Source organism: Macaca fascicularis, chromosome 9 (genome assembly GCF_037993035.2).
Source record: "Macaca fascicularis isolate 582-1 chromosome 9, T2T-MFA8v1.1".
Classification (NCBI taxonomy): Eukaryota; Metazoa; Chordata; class Mammalia; order Primates; family Cercopithecidae; genus Macaca; species Macaca fascicularis.
In genome coordinates, this window is record NC_088383.1 from 49775296 (window position 1) to 49786518 (window position 11223).

The window sequence follows — 11223 nt, forward strand, 5'->3', positions numbered from 1 at the left end:
AAAGAAATTCAGTCCATTCTCAATATGTTTTCTAATAAAGGTAGTAAGTCATTGTTATCTGTGATGGTGTTCTGTCATGTCTTTCAAATAGAAAGTGTAGTTATTTCTCCTTCTACCACAGAACTGTCCAATCCCACAACCTTTATTTTATCTTTATTGTCACTGGATATAGGAGGGAAAGCAAATTTAAGTATAGAAAGCTGAGCACCAGCCGGACGCGGTGGCTTACACCTATAATCCCAGCACTTTGGGAAGCCGAGGCAGGCAGATCACGAGGTCAGGAGATAGAGACCATACTAGTTAACACAGTGAAACCCCGTCTCTATTAAAAATACAAAAAAAATAGCCGGGCATGATGGCGGGCGCCTGTAGTCCCAGCTACTCAAGAGGTCGAGGCAGGAGAATGTCGTGAACCCAGGAGGCGGAGCTTGCATTGAACTGAGATTGCGCCACTGCACTCCATCCTGGGGAACAGAGTGAGACTCAGTCTCAAAAAAAAAAAAAAAAAAAAGAAGGAAAAGAAAATTGAGCACCAATATCTATAAGAAAGGTACAGAAATTAGTAGTATTGTCTATACTGGTATCATTTTCTTTATTAATGACTAATATAATAGAGGGGTAATTATCCTCCTGTTGGGCCTCTATATCATGGAGACCATGACCACCTCATGATTGTCAGAACAGCTTGTATTATTTCCTTTGTTTGGGTATATATTTTGTTTGTCTCTGTTGATACCTGGGTGTTTGAGTGTCTTGAATCATTTATTCTTGTTGTGAGTTAGGTTGTTGTCTAAATGAATTATTTTGTGTAATCCAGTTATTGTTTTGTCTGCATTTCCTTTGTCTTGCAGGTGGTTCCAATTATTTTACCTGTTTGGCCTGGAGCCTTAAAAACCGTGTTGGTGGTTTCAAAAATTCTGTCTGAGCCTTAAAAATATAATCTCTGTTGAAAATGTTTGAAATTTTGTCACCTGGTCCTCAGATCAGGATTGGACATTAATGACTTGTCTGAATCCCATCTCCTAATCTTAGTTTGGTTTTAAATTTTTGGATTTTTAGTTTTTAAGAAATTTTGAGTAAACTGCTACAAAAGATACCTGCTGCTTTTCTGAGTTAATTTTATTTAAAGTTCTAAATTGTTCTATTAACTCTCTTTGAGTTCTAACATGCATAATATTACCACATAGTGCAAATCTTTCAACTGGGTACTGCTTGCCAATACAGCTTTTTAAAATATCATTTTTAATGAGAATTCCCCCAGGTGTTCTATAAAGTCCTGTCCCACCAGAAGCTAATAATGATGTTTCCATATTGTAGAGCCAGGACCTAGAGATGGAGCTTCAAGATGCATGCCAGTGCTGAACAGAAATATTCAGCCCCATAGGATGGCCTTGTATTCCATCTCACACCATCGCTGACCTTCTACAGTGGCATCAGCCCATGAGTGAACCTCAGTGGCAGGCAGGCCCTGGCAGTGTGGACCTGGGGGGTGTTCAAGGACTGCCCTGGTCCTGGCAGCTGGGCTTTGAGTGTGACCCTGATGAGCTTCAGCCTTGACGTCCAAGGCACTGCTGCCATCATTCTTCCCCCAAGCTTGGGCAGCACAGTGCAGAGTGGCTCCAACTGCTGGGGAACGTGAGAATTTTCCTTGAAACTCAGTGTGGGGACACAATGGTGAAATCAAACATGGCCAAAGTCTGATATCCCCTGGCCCCAGGCCATTACTCATAGACAGAGCAGCTAGATCCACTGGAGCAACAGGTAGTGCCCCACAGTCCCAGTGACGCAGTTTCAGGTGCCAATCCACATCACCACTGATCTTCTGCAGCTACAGCCTCAAGTAGGAATAGACCTCAGTAGCAGGCAACATGTAACAGTGTGGGTCTTAACTGAACCTGGGATGTGCTTGTCTCTGGGGCTGTGGGGTTTGAGTTGACAGAGTGTTATGCTGGCTTTGGTGGCCATAGGCCTATTCCTCCCTCAACCTCAGGCAGCACAGCATGGGGAGAGACATTGTCTGCTTGAAAGAAGGAAAAAGAAGCAAATGTGAGACATTGCTTTGGAGCCCAGTGCTGGGCCTGCCATAGTGAGGCACTGCACTGGTCACAACCCCATAGTGCCTCTCAAGCTGGTGACTATGGACAAAACTTCTGGACTTTCTCTTGTCCCAGGCAGAAACTCGCAGAACCAATAGGAAGGACTATCATCTTTAGGACTTTCTGTAGTTCTACTGGGCCAGAAGAACACAGCAGCTGTGGTCAGGGGCAAACCTGGTCTCAGTGTCCTCTAATGCTGAAAAAGTGCAACACGCCAACTATGGACCTGTGGCAAACCTTGGCTTAGGGCACCAGTGACCACAGACTCATGGGATATCATAATCAGCCTGCTCAGGATCTCTAGGAGAATGAGCACAAATAAAGTAGAAGTGCAAAATTGAAATAAATACTGAATCCTTCAATGCACAGGCATTGTCATATGCCCACTAGCATCAAGAACGTTTAGGAAACCATGACCTCAAGAAATTGAGAATGTAAAACACCAGAGACTGACTCTAAAGAAAGGAAGATGTGTAATCTCAGAGAGAAGTCAAGAATGATGTTTTAAGGAAGCTCAAGGAACTGCAAAAAACCACAGATTGATAATTTATAAATTTATCAATGAAAGTTGAGATTGAAATAATTTAAAAACATAAATAAATTCTAGAGGTAAAAAAACCCCACAATGGACCAAATGGAAAATGCAATAGGAGGCATCAACAACAGAATAAATCAAATAGAAAAGAGAATCAGTGAGCTCCAAGACAGGCTGCTTGAAAATATACCAAAACCAGACAAGGACGCAACTAAAAAAGAAAACTACAGGCTTCCTGATCAACATAGATGCAAAAATCCCCACAAAATGCTAGCAAACTAAATCTAACAGGGCATCAACAAGATTATTTACCATGATCAAGTAGAATTCATCCCAGAGCTGCAAAGATGTTGTCCAACACATGCAAATCAACAAATGTAATACATCACATCAACAGAATAATGGATAAAAGTCATATGATAATCTCAATAGATGCAGAAAAAACAAACTATAAAATCCAACATTTCTTTATGGAAAAAACTCTCAAGAAATTAGTTATAGAAGGAAAGTACGTGAACATAATAAAGACCACATATAACAAACCCAAAGTGAACACTATACTGAACAGAAAAAAGCTGAAAACTTTCTCCGTAAGATCTGGAACAAGGCAAGGATAGTCATGTTTAACCACTTTTTTTTCAACATAGCACTGTAAGATGTGGACAGAGCAATCAGGCAAGAAAAATAAATACAAACATCCAAGATAATAAGGAAGAAGTCAAATCATACTCATTTGAAAACATGGTGTTTAAAAACATGTTAAAAGGAAAAGAGGTCTATTTTGGCTCCTGGCTCTGTAAGCTGTACAGGTACCAGCATCTGCTTCTAGTGAGGCCTCAGGAACGTTATGATCATGGTGGAAGGCAAGGAGTGTCAGCATGTCACATGGCAAGAGACGGAGCAAGAGAGTGGGGGAAGTTCTAGACTTTTAAACAACCAAATCTTGAGAGAACTCACTCATCACCAAGGGGATGGCCCTAAACCAACCATTCATGAGGGATCTGGCCCTATGATCCACTGACCTCCCACCAGGCCCACCTCCAACACTCCCACCAGGCCCACATTTCCACATGAGATTTGGAGGGCACAAACATCCAAATCATATCAATGGCACAGAGGAGCTGGGATGGCAGGCAGCCAACAAGCTAAGACCATGGCACTTAATCCCAGGCCAGACCCCAAATGGCACACACACCTTGAGGCTTCTGACAGTGTCTTCTGATGGGAACAGGAGGAGCTATATTCTTTCATTTTCATCCTTTTCATCTCTCTATATGTTCCAATTCTTCTGCAGTGAACAAGGCTTTTAGAAGAGGGAACTTCAAAGGGCTGACAGCCGATGGCTTGAAGTTGGCACCACCAACAGGAATATGGGGGCTGTCCAGCCCCAGGGCAGGGTCAGAGGGAACTGGAGTGCCCCTGAAGGAGTCCAAACCTGAACCTTCACCCACAGCTCTCCAGCCACTCCCTGGTGACCAGGGAGGCTCTCTGACCCCTCACTCTGTGCCTGTGTCTGAGGCTACCTCCATGTTACTATCATGGTCCCACCAGCATCCTGACAGCAACCCCCCTGCCCCAGTTTACCAGGGACTGCTAATGAAATATAACACCAACATACAGTGATCCACTGTGGGTGAGTGACCTTCCAGGGAAGCTGACCCACAGTACAGCAGGACAAGCCACCGACAAAACCCCTCAGACACAAGGTTAAAGAAGGACGGGGCTTTATTTGGCCAGGAGCATTGGCAGACTTGTGTCTCAAGAACTGAGCTCTCTAAAGAGAGAGTTCTGGGCCCTTTTAAGGGCTTACAACTCCAAGGGTCCACATGAAAGGGTCATGATAGATTAGGAGCTACAGATAGCACATGAGGTTAGAGTGTGGGGTTAATCTTTAACCTCAGGAGAAATGGCCTCTCTCTTCATTCCCCACTTTGAGAACCTCACTCATTAATGGGAGTTCTCACTCTCATCTTCACTACCCAGGTTTTCCTGCGAGACAGATGAATAGTGTTTCATGTAATACACTTGTGCTGAGGTCTTTTGATGAACTAAGGTGGTAACAAAACCTCTTAGAACTGGAGAAATATGGGTAACCTACAGGGAAGTAACATGCAGGTTCCTAACACTATTATTATTATTCAGCCATGTGTGGACCAGTCAGCTTCTGAGTGTGACTGGGGCAGGGCTTGTCGTCTTCTTCAGAGTCACTTTGCAGGTGTTGTCCAGGCTCAGTCTTGCCTCCCAGGTCTCAGGTGCTGCAGGTTTTACGTGGCTGTGGTGGATCCAGGCTGGGATTCCCTCTACCTTTACGGCTGTAGGAGTGATCAAGACTATGGTCTTGGATCCTTTCCACTGTGGCCCCAAGGGGGCTACATTCCAATCCTTGATCTATACCTGATCGCCTGGGGAGAGAGGGTGGACTGGAGAGAGTAAGCTGACGGGGCACCTCTCATTTACCAAGGCTGCAATTGTTTGTGTAATTTTCCCTAAAGCCTGTAGCTGTTGCTGTAACTCAATTTCACCTAGCTCTCAAAGAGTGCCTGGGAGTCCCCGTGGTATGGGAGGGGGCCTATGATATAATACTTCATAAGGGGAATATCCTGTTCTTTTAGAACTTCAAATCTAATCTTAAACAATACCATAGGGAGAGCTTGTACCCACTTTAATCCTGTTTCTTGGCACACTTTCCCTAAACTATTTTTGATAGTCCAATTCATCCGTTCCTCCTTTCCGGAGCTCTGTGGTCGCTAAGTGGTATGTAGTTTCCATATGATACCCAATACCTTTGCTGTCTTCTGTACCAAGTCAGCCATAAATGCCTGCCCATTGTCCGAGGTGATTCTTAAGGGCAGTCCAAACCTAGAGATGAGATCTCAGAGAAGCACATGGGTTACTTCACGAGCTTTCTCAGTTAGTGGTGGATAGGCCTCCACCCACCCAGAGTATGTACACACTAGAAAGAGCACATACTTGTTACTTCTGCATTTGGGCATCTCAGTGAAGTTTACTTGGAGATCATCAAAGGGGGCTGCTCCATAAGCTTGTATGCTGGGCGGGATGGTTGGACCTTGCCTAGCATTGTGCTGCTGGCAGGTGACATAGTGCTGCGCCACTGTTTTGTCAAGGGCTGACAGATGCGAGTGTAGAAGTACTGGCCTAACAAATTTTTAAGTGACTGTTGGCCTAGGTGGGTGGACTCATGCACCGCCAGTATGACTGCAGCTCCCAGCAGTTGTGGCACGGCTGTTCTTCCATCTGATAACTGAATCTATCTCTCTTATATCACTTGCTCTCCCTCTGCCTGGAGAAAGTCCTTCTCTCCTTTAGAATAAGTAGGTACTAGGTCAGGTGCCTGAGGGAGCAGGGAGGCTGTGACTGATGCCCAGTAGGGGATGGATGCTGCTTTTCAAGTCTCTGAGTCAGCTCAGGAGTTCCCCAAGTCAATTGAGGTGGAAGCTCACTGGTGACCTCTGCAGTACATGACTGCCACCTTTTTGGGCTTCCACACTGCCTCTAATAATTGCAGGATCTTTTGCTGATACTTTATGTCTTTTCCCCCAGAATTCAAAAGGCCTTTTTCTTTATATAACGCCCTATGCACTTGGAGGGTTAAGAAGGCATATCGAGAGCCAGTGTAAATGTTTACAGTCTTAACTTCACCTAACTCTAAGGCCCAAATTAAAGCAATGAGTTCGGCCTTCTGGGCTGAAGTGCTGTGGGGCAACAATTTGGCTTCAACGACAGCGTCCAGGGTTACCACTGCATATCCTGCACACCTCTCTCCTTGTGGGTTGATGAAGCTGCTCCCGTCCACATATACCTCCCAGTCTACTGATGTCCAAGGATGGTCTCAGAGGTTGGGCCTGCTAGAATAAACTGAGTCCAACATCTCTGCACAGTTATGTTCAACTGAGCTCTCTGATACTGGGAGTAGGGTGGCGGGGTTCAAGGTGTTGCAACTTCAGTGGTTATGCAAGAATTTTCACAGAGCAAGTTTTGGTACCTAGTTAGTCTAGCATTCGTTAGCCAATGATGTCCTTTGGTATTCATTAAAGTCACCACAGCATGGGAGGCCTTTATGTTCAGGTTTGGCCCAAGAGTCAGCTTATCCACTTCTTGCGCTAGCAGGGCAGTTGCTACCAAGGCCCTCAAACACAGAGGCCAATCTTTAGAAATCCCGTCTAGTAATTTAGAGAGGTAGACCACCAGCCTCGGCCAGGGCCCCATGGTCTGGGTCAAAACTCCAACTGCCATATTTTCTCTCTCTGACACATATAGTGTAAATGGCTTTGTCAGGTCAGGCAGCCCTAGGGCTGCGGCCGACATGAGTTTCTCTTTTAAGTCATGAATAGCTCATTGCTATTGGGACCCCCATTCGAAAGGTTCCTTGTCACCTCTCTGTGACTCCATACAGGTGCCTGGCCAGTACTGCAAAGTTTGGGATCCATAGCCTTCATAACCCCATAGCTCCTAAGAATTCTCTCACCTGCCTTCTAGTCTTAGGCTCCGGGAGGTTGCAAATGACCTGCTTTCTTTCTGATCCCAGGCTGTGCTCCCCCTGTCAGATAGTAAATCCCAGGTAACATACCTGCTGTCTGTAGATCTGAGCTTTCTTCTTGGACACCTTATACCCACAGTCCTCCAGGTGCAAGAGCAGGGTATCCATTCCCTTGGCACATCCGACTGCCATGGGGTGTCCCTGCAGGAGGTCGTCAATGTACTGGAGCAACATGCAGCCTAGGTCTCTAACGGGAAGCTTCTGGTGGTCTTGAGCCAGCACCTCCCCAAAGATGGTGGAGGAGTTCTTGAACCCTTGGGGAAGCCAGGTCCAAGTTTATTGAGTGGTGACACCTGACCCCGGGTCTCCCACTGAAAGGCAACCAGTTTCTGGCTCTCAGGGGCTAGTCTGATGCTAAAGAAAGCGTCCTTCAGGTCTAGGCAGGTGAACCCACTCTCCTTAGCTGGCAGCAACCCCAACAACATGTACAGGTTAGGTACCACTGGGTGCAAAGTCACTATAGCTTGGTTGACCAAGTGCAAATCCTGTACCAGACTGTAGTCTTTGGTCCCTGGCTTGGGAACAAGCAGGAGGGGAGTGTTCCATGGAGACTGACAAGGGACTATAATTCCAAAAGCCTTCAGGCATTTGAGATGGACCTGGATACCTTCAGGAGCTTCTCTGGAAACTGGCTACTGTTTTTGCCTGACTGGCTGGGACCCAGGCATAACTTCCATGAGTACGGGGACTTAGTTGATTGCCAACCCTGGAAGGTTGTCTTCCGCCCACAACTTTGGTCACCACGTAGCCAGAACTGGTCCTATCTCTTGACCTGGCTCAGTTAAGAAGAGTCTCCTTTCCTCCTCCCGAGAAACCATAAGAGCCGTGATGACTCCCGTTCCAGGTAGCTTTAGCTGTAAAGAACTGTGCTTTGTAAAAGAGATGGTGGCTCTCAGCTTGCTAAGTAAGTCCCTTCTTAGCAAAGCAAGGGGCAGTCAGGCATGTACAGAAACTGGTGAATCACTTCATGCTCCCCAACAGTGCAGGTCCAGGGCAAACAGAAAGCTTGCTTTGCCAAAACCCCTGTGGCTCCAATTATATCACCAGTCTTTGTGGATAAGGGGGCAACTGGGGTGGTTACTACTGAATGTTCAGCACCAGTATCGACAAGAAACTCAATGTCCTTGCCCCCGACTGTCATCCTGACCATGGGCTCTTTGGGGGCACATGAGCCTGGCCCCCTCAGTCCAGTAACCCTTCTGCCAGATTGAACAAGGCCCCTTCATCCTTGTCTAAGGTCTCCTGCTCAGAGTCACCTTGTTTCACTTTCAACTGGGGGCACTTGTCCTTCCAGTGTCTTATTTCCTTACAGTCTCCCTTCTTTAACCCTTCCAGAAGGGCTTCTCTGTATCAGGTTAGACTTTGCATACCCTGTCTTTCATTTGGGTCCCACTGGGGGTCTGTTCCTGGTAATTGGATCCTCGTATACTCTTGGGGCTTTGGTAATCAGCTGGAACATGTTTTTCCAGCCACTTAGTTGCTGCTTGGAGCACTCTCTTCCTTTCCTCTGTGTTAAAGAGGTATGTGAGCAACTGGTGGCAATCAGCCCAGGTGGGGTTGTGGGTCTGGGTAACAGCTTGGGGCAAATCAATTGTAGCTTGAGGCTTTTCAGTATAGCATGGGGTATTGTTTATCCAATTGAGGAGATCAGCAGAGGTGAAGGGTTGGTACACCAAGGCATGCCTTTCCACCATATGCCCGTCCTCATCTACCCCAGTATACCATTGCTCTCTCAGGGGCATTTGTATCCCAGTTCTAGGCCTTAAACAGGCTGCCAAGGAAGGGGTTTCCTGAGGTCTTGCATCCTTTCTTTTCCACTCTGGGTGGCCTAGGGGTGTGTAGGCCTTGTGGAAGCTCAGGCACAGTGGGCTCAGGAGTAGGAGGTCTTCCTTTTTGGTGAAAGTAGGGGGTCACTGGCACCATTTCTTGCCATGAATCCTCTGATGTCGGGTAGGAGAGGACTTTAGGAGCCGACTCCCCTTGGCGGGTAGAGGGGGATTCTTCCTTGGCTGTCTGTTCCTTTGCCACTAGTACTACTGTTGCCTGTCCTCTTAACCACTGTGGGGGTCTAAAACCAGCTGTAACCAAGTGTCTATGTACGTAAACTGGTCTGGGTGTCTGGACTTATGAGTTACCTTGTGCCATACCTTTGAAACAAGGGACCTGACTAGGCTTCCTTCAGATGGCCAACCTACTTCTAATGCCAGTCAGTCTATCTCACACAAAGTTCTAAGATTTCCTGCTGTCATAGTAACTCCACAGTCTCCAATAAATGCTTTCTTAAAAATTTTTAACATAGTTCCTAGCAGAGAGGGCTTACTTTATGTTCTATCCATCTTCCTCCCAAGATAAAACAACACTCACACCACAAGAAGGAAAGGGTTAAGGGGTCACTCCTTTCCCTCACCTGTCTCAAACTCAAGCACTTACTCACTTTCACTTTCCTTTTTGCAAACAAGTCAAGTCAAATCAATACTGAGATCAAAGTACCAATAAGGGCGCATCTTGGGTGATCAGGCCATGCTTCCACTCAAATGGAGCAGACAAGTTCCCAGGACTGGTCCTCCCAGATTCCAGATGTCCAGACTCCAAGCGCTGGTTCCTTCCTGGTGTTCAGCCTCTGTGTTGATCCTCCACAGGGACCTACCATGCACTGCTCTGACAAAGGGTTCCACCGGGGCAAATGCCTACCTGGGAGCACTCTCAGGATCCGCATCACTCAAGCTGGCAGGAGTCCCCTACAGGGATGCTCAATAGGGCAGGCCTAAGCCAACTAAGGGGCTGCCTCAACCATCGATTAATCACCTCACTTCCCAATCAGGGAACCAAGAAATGTAGCAAGACTAGCCACAGACAAAACCCCTCAGACACCAGGTTAAAGAAGAAAGAGGCTTTATTTGACCAGAATAATTGGCAGGCTTGTGTCTCAAGAACCGAGCTCTCCAAAGAAAGAGTTCCTGGCCCTTTTAAGGGCTTACAAATCTAAGGGGTTCACGTGAAAAGGTCATGACAGATTAAGATCCACAGATAGCACATGTGGTTAGAGTGGGGGGTTAATCTTTAACCTCAGGAGAAATGGCCTCTGTCCTCAATAGGCGGCAGGGATCTCCCTCACTCCCACATATCACACACATGTGTTGATAAATCTAATCACATGACCCTTGCTCTGTGAGAAGCACTGGGAAAGGTTGGGGAACAGTTAACCACTCAGATATAATGAGCATTTCAACTGCACTCACTCCACCCAGCCTTCAGGTGAGAGTCCCTAGGTTCTTTCACAGCCCATGCTCTGTTTTTATGCAGCCTGTCTACAGTGGACAGTAAAGTGTCCATTGTGGAAATAGATTTTTTTAAAGTTAGATAATAGGTTATGCTCACACATTTCACATTGGTGCAACTAAAATACAATAATTTATCTTTTTCCATTGCTATTACTTTTTGTTCAGAGATATCAAAAAAAAGACTGGTGTACAGTGTCAGAAAATATTATTTGTATTTTGTCTTATGTACACTGTGAATAGTAGCAACTCAGTGCTGATGAAATAGCCCAATGACCTTACAAGGTATCAGTTAGTTTTTCTCTTTTCTCTCTGATTATGTGCGTACTTAGTCATTGTGCTCATGCCTAATTTTTTAGAACCCAATGTTGGCTGCTTCACCGACAGGTATCAAATCACATTCCACACAACATCAAAGAGGAAACGTCAAGCCAATAGCACATAGAATATTTGAATAAAAACCATTGCTTTTTAGTTCAGAGAACATTCTCCCCAGGTGTTCTCTTTAAATCATATTGATTGAAACTCTATTATATGGCCACCCTACGCAGAGACAACTCTCTGACTCACAGAAGAACACAAGAGAACATGCATGAGCATGGCTGTTGTTACTTGTACTGTTTCACAAGACCTGACAAAAAGGCTGTCAGCTTCTGCACTGGAACAGGGTGTCATGATAAACCTGTCATATTGAGAACACTCATCACAGATGCACAAGAATATACATGCAGTCCAAGGGCAGTGTGCTGGACAAGA